Consider the following 16,609-nt stretch of genomic DNA (forward strand, 5'->3'; position numbering starts at 1 on the left):
TACGTTCTTTCCCAATAATAACAAAATCTTCACTTAAACGCATTAAATCATTTGTCAACATTTGCAAAACAACATGTATGTTTCAATTATCAGGGAACCAAATAAAACCAAATTGGTGAGAAACACAAGTAAATGAGAAAGAAAACACCAAGAGCTATTTACGAGTTTTGCGCATCTCATTTTCAACCAAATCAGAGAGAAAAGCTTAACACTTTATGAGTAAACATGTAAATCAATTGCAGTCACTATAGGACTGGTAAAAATACATCAAATAAAATTAACTTAGATCAGATCTGGGAGTTCTTATGAAATACAAGAAAATATGGCACTAATAAATAAGATCAGACTGGATAACGACTTCAAAGGAAGCTCCCTTATGAAAAAGTGATTTACATCAGCACCCAACCCTCTCCAGATTGATGCAAACTCAACAGCAATGTACCTAGACGAGTATAAGTCATCTTGGGATTTTAGAAAACTAAACAGATGAAAGAACGAACACGAAAATAGAAAATCTATCGTACCCTCCTCCAAATACAACAGCACGCTTAGATAAGTCCTCCAAACTCAATGCTTCATCAGAAGTTATGCCCAACTCCTAAAACATAAAACAAAGAGAGTTAAGAAACAAAAAAGGAGAATGATAACCATTCTGCTTTAAAAACATAACCAATGTGGTATAACTATTTGTTATTTGTCCATGAACTAAGTTTGAACATATTTCTAACACAAATTACAAACAAAAAACGATGAAGAGGAAGAAGCCAGCAAGAGAAACTAAAACCCAATATTCTTGTAACAATAGAAAGATTCTAAACAAAAGGCTAAAGTTTAATAAATAATGGAGTGAAAATCGCAATATGCACAATGAACAAAATTTGCATACCTGCAACGATATACAAACCATAAACAAATTAAATCGTTGGTTTTGATAAGAGAAACAAAACATAAATAGGACACACACTCCACTAATTTTAATCATACTGCCTTTAAAGGTACGCACTCCATAAATTTAAATATTGCCTCTAGCATATCTTGCTACCAACTTAACCACCAAGTTAATTGGCTTCTAGTAAAAAAACACAACTTAAAAGCAATTAAAATAGATTTTCAATCTGGAATCACAGGTCTATCAGTTACAAAAGGTTTGTTTATACAAGCCTTTGTTGTAATAAATGAAATGCTAATCGTAAGGCTACGTAGAGCTATGGACTACGCATTACAAAATTCATCACGTTGAATCAACTACTAAGAGAAAGAAAGCCTAACCTGGGTATCGCGAAAAGCTTCTCATTTGCGTCGCGTAATTTTTTATCCAAGTCTGAAATCAGAGAGAAATCGAAGGGAAACAAGGAAAGAAGGGTTAAGAAATGCTGGGTTGGATCTGGGATTTTACTTATCGACCGAAGAATGGTGTACTACTTGTGACGACGTTGGAGGCGAAGGAAGCTGGGCGCAGTGAAGGAGATGGCTTCTGTAATTGGCGTGAGGGAACGGATAATAGTGATGGAAAAGAGGGCTAGGGCTAGAGAAAAATTAAAACGGACTTTGTGGCGTTTAAATATACAAACGCCACTGAAGGGTAACCAATTACGGCGTTTTTAATTAAAAACGCAACTAATTTTAAAAACATTTGTGGCGTTTTTTGTCAAAACGCCACTAAAGTACGAATCATTTGCGGCGTTTGTTAGCAAAACGTCGCTATATGTGGAACCTATTGCGGCGTTTTTGTAAAAACGCTGCTAAATTACTAATATTTTGCAGCGTTTCTATGAAAACGCCACTATAGTCCAACTCTTTTGCGGCGTTTGAATTAAAACGCCTCTACAGTGCTAATCTATTGTGGTGTTTGTATCCACAAACGCCGCTAATTACCTTTATTTATAAAATTAAATGATTTTACATATTTCATTTGTACTCTACATTTTTTTATACAAACGCCACAAAAGGTGAGTTATATAGCGTGGTTTTTTTATACAAACCCTGCTAAATACATTGATTTATATAAAATCAAATATTTTATAAATATTTAATTTATGCTCTACATAAGTACATAAATTTACTCCTCTTTTTGTTTAACCTAATTACTAACAACCATACATTTCAATTAAGCCATAAGTTACGCATAAATATACTTAACAGTAGAGGCAATACAATAAAATTTAGAAACATTAAAGTTATGCATCAATTTTTTTCATCATATTGTTCACTAAAATATATTTAGTTGTGCTCCTTCTTGGGGAAAGGACGTATGAAAGTTGGTTTACTTGTTTGACGATGCATCGTTAAGTTTTTCCTCCCTGTAAACTCTATATGGAGAAACTCTTCATCCATTTCACCAAATAAATCCCCAACCTCCGATACACCAAGAAGACTCTTTACGCGCTTCAGTGCTTCACTTGAAACAGATAGCGAGCTTCCACCTACAATATGAAACTTGATTGGAGGTTGCTTGGGAACTAAATCAAACATTAAATTAAATTTAAATAGATGATATAAGTGTTTACTTGGAGTAATAGTTGAGGCAACGTCGTCTTCATTAAGGTAGATACTGCTTTTGCAATTGAAGATTCTTTCAACGCCACAGAGTTACCAAATTCGGCTCTAAACATCGGGTATTTATCCACTCCTCTATCATCGTTCTTAATAAGCTTCGAAGATCCTACATGTGTACGATCTATGAAATTTTACTGACTGTAGAAAATTAGTATATATAGCATAGCGACTTAAAGATTTATAGATTATTACCTTCAACTAGGAGATCGACCATGGATGGGTATGGAGCAATAGAAGTTCCTTTCGGCTCATCATCGAGTTTCGACGGTGAGACCGAACCGATAGCCTCCCAATGATAATTTGATCCATCGTAGAGCAAATACGTATACAATCCTACGATAATTTCTCTTACTCAACGCAACACCTGCTCTTTTTTTCTCCAATACATTAGCTTTCTAGGTTTTCCCCATTTTCAGAATACCAACAAAAACAAAAAAGAAAATATCATTACTGATAAGAGGGATCAAACCGTGCAATTGTGTTATAGTTCCTCGGTCAGAGGGCCGATTTGATCGTCATGAGATTCAAAAGACGACGTCGCTTAGAATCGTGCTCAGCATGTTGTTGTACCAGAGAAGAAGCTTTGAGGGAAGAAGAGCTGAAATGATTTTAGGGCTCGGGTAGGAGAAAAGGAAGGACCATATATTTAACATTTTGCGGCGTTTTAAAAAAAAGGCCACTATATCACATATTTTTTGCGGCGTTTATACAAAAAAATGCCACTATTGATTAACACTATTGTGGCGTTTGTCTAAAAATGACGCTAAAGCATTATTTATTGCGGCGTTTGAGATATAAACGCCGCTAATTTATCATTCTATTGTGTCATTTGTGGTATAAACGTCGCTAAATTACCACTATATTGCGGTGTTTGGCGTAAAACGCTGCAAAATTCTTCTTTATTGTGGCATTTTTTGAAAAAACGGCACTATATGTATACTATATTGCAGCGTTTGTACAAAAAAGGTAGCTAAAGTATCACATATTGATGAAGCATATTGCAACGTTTTTGAAAATTGCCACTATAAACAACCATATTGCGGCGTTAATGAAAAAACGTTGCATTATTACTACTCTATAGCGACGTTTTTATAAAAACGCCGCTAATGACTAATCTTTTACTACGTTTGTTGATAAAACGCCACTATAAATAACTCTATACCAGCGTTTGTGCCATAAACGCCGCTAAATTACCATTCTAGTGCGGCATTTTTGCAACAAACGCCGCTAAAGTATCATTTAGCGATATTCGGAATATAAACGCCGCTATATTCTAAAATATTATGGCGTTTACTCTCCAAACACCGCTAAAAACGCCGCTTAAGAACACTTTTGTTGTAGTGGGGTATCAGTACTCCTACAGGGAGTATCGGTACTACCGTTGTTATTTTTAAATAAAACTAGTCGTTACTAGCCGTTGGGCCTGACGGTATCGATACTACTATGTAAAGTTGTATCGGTACCCCATTGGTATCAATATCATTTTTGCATTCTGGAATTTGAGCAATGCTGGTATTATCGATACTACCTAGTGAGTATCGATACTTCCCTTACCTTTGGTATCAGTACCATATGAACAATATCGATACTGTAAGAACAGTATCAGTACTTCTTGTCCAGAAAAACATTTTGTACTCAATTCTAAGTTAAATGGACTTTGAATTATTTTTGAAAACATTGAAAAACTTTGAATAAATTCAATTCAAGTCCAAAAATATTTTTCCATAAATTGTTATATCAAAACATAGTTCAACAATATCCCCTTTTTGATATAACAAAACATTTGAAAAATCATTTTTAACAAAACTCCCCCTTAATAAAATATTTAATGAAAAAGATATCAATTATTGGAAAATGTATGAAAATGTTCAGCTTTCCCTTTTCATTAAGAAATTGAATTTTTCATACTTCTCCCCCTTTTTGTTATATCGAAAATAATTCATTTAAAAAATAACATTGGAGAGTAAGTGGTAAATTTGACATTAAAAAATTTGAAAAATTAAAAGATTCCCCTCAAAAAGTGCATTCCAAAAAAACTTTAAAAGCTTGATACTTAAATAAAATTGAATTCAACAAAGAATAACAAATATGTAAGTAGCACATGAAATTTAATATGTCCAAGTCTAAAAATACTTTATTCAATACCGAATGTTGAAATTAAGTGCATATGCATAAAGGCTTCCAAAAAAAATTATGCATTTGAAAATTTTGATATCAATTGTTAGAAATATATTATTTGCATTTTTAAATTACATAAAAAATTTAAATTTAGGTAAAAAATTAAAGTTTGTAAAATCAAAGCGTTTGAAAATTTGATATCAATTATTAGAGATATGTCATTTGCATTTTTTAAACCAATTTTGACCAAAATTCATTATGATGAACTAAAAATTAAGAAAAATCATTAAAACTTTAAAATGTTCATCATAACTTCCTTTTAACATACATGAGATAGAAAATTAACATAAAACCATTTAAGTTCAAAACTCATGCATGCATAAACTAAATGAGCAACCAATTATGCAAAAAAATTAAAAAGCTCTTAAGCTTAGAGTTTTACCCATTCCTTTTCGAGTGTGGCTAGAGCATTTGAATAATTCACTTTCATCATCATTGCTCTCACACACCTACAAGAGACATTTAAGTAGAGTTTGGTATCTAAATTGCTTTGGAACCTTGGACATTAGTTTCAATGCCCTTTGTTCACTTAGGAACACATACTTGTCTAGTTTTAAAATGTTTTCCTTTTTTAAAGGACAAGTATGTTCCAAATGACCATGAAATGACAATGTGAGCATTTTGCCATTTTTAAACAAAATGAGTTGTTTTTAGAAATTAATTCTTTTTCTTTTGTTAAGCTCTTAAGCTTAACTTTCAAATCAAAATTTTCTTTTTTTAAATCATTGATTTTGACTTTTGAAATCTCTAAATCATTTTTCAAAGATTCATTTTGTTTTTCAAAATCAACTTTTTCTTTCAAAACCAAATCATTTTCAACTTTAAGTTTTGAAATTAATTTCTTATATTTGGAATTCATGGTCTCAAATTCCAAATACAACTCATTGTAAGCAACTTGTAACTCATCAAAAGAATAAGAATCTAATTCATTTGAGTTAGAAGTTACCATTGAATCTTCTCCAATATCCATGAGCCATAGGTTGGCTACTTCATCTTCATCATTATAGTCATCTTCATCATTCCAAGCTACCACAAACGCCCTATTCTTACTTAATCCCTTCATATTTAGGAGGGGACATTCATACTTGACATGACCCATTTTTTTACATTCAAAGCACACCCGGTGACTCTTCTTTTTGCTTGATTCATGCTTCACTTTCTTAAAAGTCATGAATCTCTTGAATATTTTAAAGAGCTTGGATATCTCTTCTTTTTCTTCACTTTCTTCATCCACCTCTTCATTTGTATCTTGATTGCTCTCATTGGTGGATTTGAAGGCAATACCTACCTCATTCTTCTTCTTGTTTTGCTTCTTTTCATCTTCTTCCTCTTACTTCACCATTAATTCATGAGTGAGAAGAGAACCAATCAGCTCATCGAGAGTAAGAGACTTTAAATCTTAGCCTCAATGATCTTCATCTTATTCGATTGCCAAGACTTTGGAAGAGAGTAAATCATCTTCCTCATAAGTTTCTTATTAGGGGTTACTTATCCAAATCCCTTGAAACCGTTGACAATCATGGAAAATCTATCTGTCATAACTTTGATGTCTTCATCAGGTTTCATCTTGAAATTCTCCTAGGTATGGTTTATAAGACTTATCTTGGTTTCCCTTACTTTATCGGTTCCTTCATGAGTGACTTGGAGCTTGTCCCATATTTCCTTGGCATTGGAACAAGAAAAGACTAATCCATATTCATGCGGGCCTAATGAACAAAAGAGGATGTGCATAGATCATTTTCTTGAATGAAGAACATCATCATATTCTTCCAATTTGCGTAATTTTCTCCATTGAAATATGGTAGCTTGTTGACCGGTCAAGAATCTTCAAGGTAGTAAAAGCCAGAGGTCAAAACCATCTTTTTATCAATTACGTCGAGAATCGGTAGAGTTTATTCTAGGATCGTCTCAAGGTTGTTAAACCTTCTAATGAGTCAAGCTCTGATACCAATTGTTAGGATTTTCGAAGCTCAATTTGATCAACCGAAAATTGCACAAAGGGGTGAATTGGCAAAAACTTGTTTAGGGAGTATTAAAAAAGACAGAAAAGTTTGCACAGCAAATTATAGTGGTTTGACTTCTCAACTAAGTCTACCTCCATTACCTTAGCTCCTCACTAAAGATTTTCCAACAAATTCACTAATTTGTTCTTTCTTTTTCAAGGACAAAGAGATAACCTTTACACAACTCCTTAGCTTTTCAAAGGTTAAGCTAGAACCGAAACCCCTTTACAAGGAAAAAATGTAAACAAATAAAACCTCTAAAAGGTAGGTGTTTACAAAATAAAGCTCACAAGAAAAAAAATATTTACAAGAGAATAGAATAAAGAGTGAAAAACTCTTCTCTTGTGTTTGATTGCTTGGATGGGTGTTCTAACCCTTCTTCAAGTGTCTTCAACTTGTATTTATATGCTGGAATGAAGTTGTGACCGTTTCTAGCCGTTGGGAGTAATTTAGAGTTGTTGGGAATATTTTTCTCTGCAAAATAAAAAGCCCTCTATAGAGAGTATTGGTACTCTTACAGGGAGTATAGGTACTACCTTTGTTATTTTTAAATAAAACTAGATGTTACTAGCTGTTGGGCCTAACAGTATCGATACTACTATGTAAAGTAGTATCGGTACCCCATGGTTATTGGTACCATTTTTGTATTATGGAATTTGAGCAATATTGGTAGTATCGATACTACCTAGTGAGTATCGATACTTCCCTTTCCTTTGGTATCAATACCATATGAACAATATATGTACTGTTCATGAGGTTTCGATATTTTAAGAACAGTTTCGATACTTCTTGTCCAGAAAAACATTTTGTGCTCAATTACAAGTTAAATGGACTTTGAATTATTTCTGAAAACTTTGAAAAACTTTGAATAAATTCAATTCAAGTTCAAAAACATTTTGCCATAAATTGTTATATCAAAACATAATTCAACATGTTCTATAGACTTTGATCTAATAGTATTTTGGTTAATGTAAAACTATTATTTAAATCAATAAATATAAGAATTTATTAGATATTTAATCAACTAGGGGGCGAACTAAAGAATGATAATCCAATACCAACAACTAGCTGGTCTAGCGGGATAAGGTACTAGATCACTTAAGCAAGGTCAGAGGTTCGAATCTTGGCGATTGCAAATGGAGAAAACTTAGTTGGGAAGGTCACCCTATCCTCTTCAATACCTGATCAGAGTTAGTCGACCAATATATTGGAAACAAGAGGTTATACAAAAAAAGGAATGATAATTCAGTGTTCTCAATTTTTTGGTCTAATAACAATTTTGGTCATTATAAATTTAATTATTAGACAAATTTGACATTGTTTTCTGAATTGTAAGTTTAAATACCTAGTAAGTCATTCTATTTTTCTTAAAAAATTTAATATTTTGATCCCTATCTATATCTAATCTTGGCTCCGCCCCTACTTGAGATTAAAACCTTGGATTCATAATGTTTACTTTGTATATCCAGCAAAGGATTTAACTTTTCAACTAACTTTGGGTGGCTAGAAGAAGAAAGAATGGACATATACACTTTGTAGAGAGTAGTCCATGCAAAATAAGCTTATTAGAAGGCAACCATATATATAAAGGTTAATTACACTGTTCCTCATTAAACTTTACTCTCTATCCTATTTTACTCACTGTAGTTTCAATTTTTCTCACTAAACTTTACAAATTGAATCATTTTTCTCACTCTGCCATTAAATTTTAAACAACGTGATGATGTTTCATATTTTATTATAAATAATTAAAAATATAAAGGGTAAATTACACCGTTCCTCATTGAACTTTACTCTATCTCATATTTTGCTCACCCAACTATAAAATAAAAACAGAAGGTGGTCGGATGCCAACAACCGCTATAGATGGTGGTCGTTCGATCCCAAATTTCATGGGTCGCTTTACCTCGACACCTTGAGTCCGAATCCAACCTCTATTTTATCAAAACTTGCTCTGAAGTCTATAAATGGAGAATAAAAGTGAGGAAGTTGAAATATTTCAGGTGAGATTCATGAATTTTGAGACATTTTTTTGGAGAAACAGCCATTAGATTCAACTCAGGGGGTTGAGATAAACCAACCCATGAATTTTGATATCGAACGACCACCATCAACGGCGGTCGACGATGGCCAGCGATGACATCCAACCACCTTCTATTTTCATTTTATAGTTGGGTGAGCAAAATAGGAGAGAGAGTAAAGTTTAATGAGGAATGGTGTAATTGACGATTAAATAATAATAAAAAATAAATCATCATCAAACCATTAGAGAGTTAACGACAAGTGAGCAAAACGATTCAATATGTAAAGTTCAGTAAGCAAAATAGAAAAATTGAAAGTAAGGTGAGAAAAATAAGAGAGAGTAAAGTTTAGTGAGGAATGATGTAATCTACCCTATATATAAAGTTGGGAGTTCAGGTGTAGTCAACGTCTTCTTTTAAGGCTTTTAAGTCATTCTTTAAAAGAAGTCTATACTTCTTTATTTAAGGCTGGCGTGAATATCCTTATGAGTCTTTTATTTTATTTTTTAAATGTTATGTTAAACTTTCATTACATAACGGGGCTTAACGGTCGAGGGATTAAATTGTATTAAATCAATAATATAAGGGATTAAAATCAAATATTTTTTTAATCGGTGATTAAAATCTAACAAGTCAAAAATATAAATGACCATCAATGTAGTTTATAATATATTAAAACAATTCAACTTCAAAGTATGTTTTATAAAAATTCTTAAAATTAAAAACATTCAATGGAATATCAATTCTTTTTTATTGTAGTATTAATATTTTTTAAAATGATATTGTAACACCCAAATCCCACGGACTTAAATGTCACATAGGATCACCGAAGTGGTTAACCCAATTTTTTCCCTTAAAACCATACTCACTTTAAAATATTTATACAAAGTGTCAAATCATTAGAATTTAAAAAAATCGAGGCCCCAATTTAGAAACTTGATAAATAAAATAAATAATTAAAATTTTAAAAGCTAGTTCATTTCAAATCATGACCTCCACATGCCCACTAAGCTGACATCATTGTACTTTGGTACTCCGCTGAGATTCCTACGATGATATTGTTGTCCTATCACACTCCACGAAACATGAAACCTGCTAACAAAAACACATTTTGAACACTGAGTTCGCAAGCCCCCATCACACAATACCCCTAGTATACTACATGCATTCATTAAATGGTCATGCTAACAAACGAAGACATGTGCATATAAATACACTCAAAAACATACTGAGATAAGTTTAGTGGTGTGATCAGATGAATTTTCTTCATCTTAAGGTGACACCCCTAGCCTACCTAGGATACTCTCGAGTATCGGGGTGAAATCTAGAATTTTATCAACAACGAAAACATACACCCTTAGCCTACCTTGAATGCTCTCGAGGGTCTCGAGGTAAAAACTGTAATTTTACATACATCATAAGTTTGCATCCCTAGCCTAAATGTAGGTTCTCGAGCATGGGACGCGATCTGGAATTTTACGTGCATTGGATACATACCTGACCAACTTACTCCGTCGAATATTGAGGCATATACGCCTAACTGGAAACTGAAGTGCCTAACACACTAGCAGAACTATATCTGGATATTACATCATGAAAGAATCGTCATATTGCTAAAGGGAATCGGGTGTCCTGGATGTTTCCTAAGCGTCACACAAGGTCAATCTTATATCATCCTAATTATTTTGTTTCTAGTTGTAATTATAGTTACTTTGGTTGTTTTCACTTGTATTCATAATCACAAGGCTTTTATGGCCTCACAACCCCCTTATCCAAACACTTGAATCAAATGGGTTATTTTCCTAACTCATGATGATGGTACCGATACTGTGCGTCATAGTATTGATACTGACCCTTGGGTATCGATACTCACCCTGAGCATAGACACTTGAATCAATTGCGTTAATATCAATACCCTACTGGAGTGATACTCTACCCTTGGTATTGTTACTCCCTTGAGTACTGATACCAAAAATACATACTAGAATCTCGGTCTAGATACCCCTCATGCGAGTCTCGAAATCGAGCCCTCAATATTTACTCTCTATGAATGAGTTTCGACACTACTCTTGAAAACTCTCTTATTTTTGTCCCTTGTAAGAACAATATCAGTACTATTATTCTAATATCGATACTCGTACCTAGAAATGCCATGTTCTAGGCACCAAAATATGATCTAACTCTACCAATTCGTTTTACCAAGGCCTTTAAGAGTTACTTAACTTTTATGGGGTTATTATGGGTTTGAAGGAGTCACATTTCATAATGAAGAACATCATAAATGAAATCTACCATGAATTACTTATACATGCTTCATGAACCCAACTAGCCAATCATGCACATCTAATGAGCTAGATGTAGAATATACAAGTTAGAAACGTGTTACCATTATTCACTTATGGTATTATCTATTAGCCTGAAGTTCAACTCGAGTTTACAAATTAGTGGGAACACTCTAGTCACTCGCATCATGCTTTCCCTCGATTCACCCTTGAATTGGAAGGACGATTGATACACTCTTGTCATACATAAGTAACTCATATAGGTTCATTTATTCACTCAGGCCTATAAGGGAAATTTGGTAATTTTAGCCTCCAAGGGAATTTTAGTGACATCCCACACTCGAGCTAGATGTCTGATCTCAAACGATATTAAATTCCTCACTCTTGAGTCTATTTCACTTCATTAAGTTACTGAACCACTTTGGGTATTTTTCCAAGCCTTTAGTATGGATACCAACACTCTGGTATGGATACTAGTTCATTCGGTATGGATACCAACACTTCGATATCAATACCAACACTCTAGTATCGATACCAAAACCTTTGGTATCGATACCATTTCATCCAGTTTGATATCGAGGCCTAGAAAACCCTATTTTCACCCAGAACATGAACAATATTGATATTGTTCATACAATATCGACAATATTACCTAGAAACACACTATTTTGCTCGGGAAACATCCCCAAACTCATCCCAAACACTTATTCTAATGTCTAAGTTGATTATTAAAGCTTATGGAAATTATAAGGGGTCATTATACATTATGTTTACACTAGAATAACATCCAAAACTTCCATAATAACAAATCAAAATCCCAAACCCCACATGATCTTCCTACCCCATACAAGCAAGCACACTCATCTAAATGACATACAAGTAGTAAAAAAGAGTTATAGTGTGTTACCTCAACTCCTAGCTACCCAATTACCTTTCTAGATACTCCAAAAAACCAACATTATCAATTCCTTGCCCTTTTTTAGGGGGGCTTGCACCATTCTTTCATCACCCAAAAGCCACCAATTGATTCCAACATGAAATTAAGAAGGCTTGATGTTAGACAACAACTATAACACATGAAAATCAGATTGGAGAAAGAGATGAAGAAAGGTGAAGCCTTTTTCTTTTTCCTTGCTTGAGTGGAGATGAAGAGAAGAAATAAAGACAAAAGAGAAGAGAAGATGAAGAAGGAAATAAGCCCTTTTTGGCTCATCACAAACCCCAGGGCTAAAAAAAAGAAAGAATCACCCCCAAATCAACCATGTATTTCTTCAATGGACAAATCTAGGTCCTCTTATATTCTTTCTAAGCTTAAAATCCTTTTTATCTTTTATAAGGCTAATTTATTGCTCGATTAAACTCAAATTCGAACCAAAGAATTCTTGTGTTTTAATAAATCTATCAAATAAATTAATGGGTCGACACAAAACTACTAGACTGATAATCAAGGCGTTACAAATATTAATTTAGTTTTTATTTTTTTATATAAATTGTATTAAAAGAAATTCAAATGTATGAGATTAAGATTCAATAAGTTTTATAATATTACTTTTATAATAGTGTAATATGTTTTATAATATTAATTTTAAAATTTTAGATTTTTTAAAATCAAATCATATTGATAAAAATTGTTAATGTTGTTGAGGGATAATATAACATCCTAAACCAGTACGACACACAGTCGACCAATTTAGGATGCCATACGAAACCACCAGAGTGGTTGACCAACTTTTTACTCATTTCTTGTACTTTAAAATGACTTTTTCGTATTATAAAAACATCCATGATATAAAATATACTTTAAACTTTAAATCTGAGAGCTCTCAAAATAAATATATACATTTTGAAAAAATATATATCGACTCTTTACTGACTTCACGACTCAATAATACATCAGAGTTTATAAATACATGCCCTTTAAAAAATATGATGATGTACTCTTCTATGCACTAGATCTGGACCTCGATCCCTCTAGATCTTCTAAAATTGGACGAACTACTAACCTACCAACGGAAACACCCAAAGGCTAAGCAACTAGCTTAGTACCACATTAATAACTAGGTAATACTAAAAGTGCTTTACTAAAATAATCAAGCTATCAAGTATACTGCTTTGCTTTAGTGAGTATACTTGTATACTCACTCTCTACTCTATTGTAGACATCATGGTGTGGCTGAGGGTTCTAGATCTCACATCTCACACACCCCTCTAGTCTACCGATGATGGGCCCCCTGGAATCTCTGCATCGAACACCACACCCTAGACTATCCCACCCCTTGTAAGTGTCAAGCTTAGTTAGTCAGCTTTAAGTGTCTTGAGCACTTTCTAAGGATATATTCGGATTGAATCTATACCTTCAACTCCGGTAACTTTTCTAAAGGAACTTGGGTGTCCGAATCGTTTCTCGAGCATCAAATAAGGCTAGTTTTATATCATCCTAATTTATCTCGTTTCTAGTTTAATTTGCATTATTTCGTTCCTTCTTATGGTTTTATTAGAAATTATCACAATTAAAAGCATACTATAATTCCACGTCCATATGTGTACCTTTCTAGGAAAATTTGGCGAAAATCATGTAATGGTCTTGAAATTTACTGTAGAGATTTCAAACCTACTGTAAAGGTCTAGTTAGGAGGTTCTGAAACCTTTTGTAGAGGTTTTGAAACCTTTGCTTGAAATTACATTCTGGATAAAAGGTTTTAAAACCAGCCATACGGGGTTTCAAAACTTCTTCTACAACTTCAAATATTTGCTAATTTAAACAATTCCAAACCCTCACAAAACCATTCCAATATTTTAATTCACCAATCTAAGTTTAAACATGATAGAATTGGTCATAAAGAGGATTTAAACAAGTTAAATAACAGCAAATACTAAAATCTACAATGAAACTAACTCAACAAGCTTCAACCACAACTATCAAGATACAAATCATTTCTAATGACCACAATTGATATTAGGAAGTTGTAAGTGTGTTACCTAGCTTTCTTGGCTGCTAGTACTTCTTTCAAATCAACTAAGAATCAATTTTCTTTCATTTTTAGCCTTGAATTTCTCTCCCACCTCTTTAACTAAATCGAAGAAAGGAAATAGATTAGTACTCACCTAGAGGTTGGATTAAGCTCAAATACAACTCCTATAACTCAAATCTACCAAAAACAAAGCTTAAAATACTTGATTTTTTCTACTCCCAAAACCCTAATTTTCTTAAACTTTACCCAAAATCTATGATTTCGGCTTTAAATGAAGCTTAAGGGATGTGGATTATAATTCTTACCTTGGTTTCATAAATCTAGGCTTGGGATTCCTTAAAACTTTGATCTTTTCTAAGGAAAAGAAAATGAGAAGAAGAATCTAGTGAAGAAGAGAATATGAATATATTTTTGGGGAAATGGCTCACGTGAAAAACACTTGGGTTAAAGGGTTTTTAACCTTTAAACCTGGCTATGGGTAAACTACACTTTTGGTCATCTCCTTTTTACCCCAACTTAAAACCATCATTTACCTCAACTCTTGCGCCTACCTTTAGCCCAATACTCTCACAAACTAGTCCAAACCATCTTAGGAGATCAAATTGACTTTACCTAAGGATATCGAGTTGACCTGAACTACTGACCCAGGATTCCGAGTATTACAACTTTCCCCTCCTAACAAGAAATTTCATCCCCAAAATTTCCCTAGAGAAAGATTTCCTCTGAACTCTATTGGGCATCTACGACAGATCTTAACTACTAGAACATCTAATTCGAAGGGTTGAATGCTAATCAATTAGGGCTGGACATTCGAACTCTATCTTAAGCTCACAACCTTATAACCTTTTTTATCTACTGGGAAAAGACAACTCTGGGGCCTTATGGCACTTTCCAACACTTCTACTAAAGTTGACCTCTGTTTTTCTGTTGCTTAACTCTGATCTAATACTCCTCCATAAAACTTTCACTAGAGAAACCTTCAGTTCCCTAATGGTTGACACGATCCTCAAACCCTGGACTTCTCATGAAACAACATTATCTTAGTCTCGTCTTTTTTCCTAAGCTTAATCCATTGAACTTACACCTTAAACTCACATCATCAAAATTCAGCAGCTAGAGAAGCTCTACTCTCACGTCTACCCTCTCTACTGTGGCCTGAGCTCTCTACTAATTAATATGCAGAAGTACAACATAACTCTATGCCATGTATACTCATAAACTCTTTACTAACACTGACCCACGGGCCCTAAGAATGCCTAAACCTTGCTCTAATACCACTAAATATAACACCCTAAACCAATACGTCACACAGATGACCGATTTAGAATGCCACATGGAACCACCATAGTGGCTGACCAACTCTTTATTTATTTCTTGTACTTTAAAAAGTCATTTTTCTTAATATAAAAACATCCATGAAATGAAATATACTTTAAACTTTACATATGAGAGCTCTCAAAATAAATATATACATTTTGAAATAATACATATCGACTCTTTACTGACTTTACGACTCAATAATACATCAAAGTTGTACTTGATGACATACTCTGCTCTGCACTAGATTTGGACCTTGGTCCCTCTAGATATTCTCAAACTGGACAAACTACTAACTTGCCAATGGAAACATCCAAAGGCTGGGCTAACTAGCTTAGTGCCACACTAACAACTAGTTCATATTAAAAGTGCATCACTGAAAGGCTCAAACTATAACTGCATTACTCTCTACTCTATGGTGGACAACATCATGCAGCTGAGGGTTTTGCATCTCGAGCTCACACGCCCCTCTAGTCTACCGAGAATGGGGCATGCAAAATCTCTGCATCAAACACCACACCCTCGACTAACCTATCCCTTGTGAGTGTCAAGCCTTGGCATTAGTTAGTCAGCGTAAAGTGTCTTGCGCACTCCCAAAGGATATATCCAGACTGAATCTATACTTTCAACTCCAGTAACTTTTCTAAAAGAACTCGGGTATCCGAATTGTTTTCGATCATCAAACAAGGCTAATTTTATGTCACCCTAATTTATCTCATTTCTAGTTACAATTAGCATTATTTCGTTATCACTTATCATTTTATTAGAAATTATCCTAATTAAAAGCATACTATAAGTCCACAGCCATCCATGTACCTTTCTAGGCCTATTTGGCCAAAATCAGGTAGGGTTTTAAAACCTCTATAGTAGGTTTTCTACTATAAGGTCTGGGTAGGGGGTTTTGAAACCTACTATAAAGGTTTCAAAACCTTTTCCTTAAATTACATTTTAGACAAAAGGTTTTGAAACCAGCAATAGGTGTTTCGAAACTTCTTTTACAACTTTAAATTTTTACCCTTTTAAACACTTTCAAACCCTCACAAAACTATTCCAATATTTCCAATTAATCAATATAAGTTTAAACATGATAGAATGGGTCATAAAGAGGATTTAAACAAGTTAAATAATACCAAATGCTAAAATCTACCATGAAAACAAGCTTCAACCATAACTCTCAAGCTAAAACTCATTTCTAATTACCCACAATTGATATGGGGAAGTTGTGGGTGTGTTACCTAGCCTTCTTGGTTGCTAGTACTTCTCTCGAATCAGCTAAGAAT

General features: G+C 33.7%; 1 long non-coding RNA gene across 1 annotated transcript; it reads right to left on the reverse strand.

The window, feature by feature from the left end:
• Window positions 1-368: 368 nt before the first annotated feature.
• LOC120139305 lies at window positions 369-15,818 on the reverse strand. The gene is made up of 4 exons (XR_005517615.1): window positions 15,809-15,818; window positions 12,951-12,955; window positions 525-598; window positions 369-442 (listed from the first exon to the last, which is right to left on the reverse strand). It is a non-coding gene; the product is annotated as an uncharacterized LOC120139305 (long non-coding RNA).
• Window positions 15,819-16,609: the final 791 nt, after the last annotated feature.

The sequence above is a fragment of the Hibiscus syriacus genome, unplaced genomic scaffold, assembly GCF_006381635.1.
Source record: "Hibiscus syriacus cultivar Baekdansim isolate YM2019G1 unplaced genomic scaffold, ASM638163v2 tig00110733_pilon, whole genome shotgun sequence".
Taxonomy (NCBI): domain Eukaryota; kingdom Viridiplantae; phylum Streptophyta; class Magnoliopsida; order Malvales; family Malvaceae; genus Hibiscus; species Hibiscus syriacus.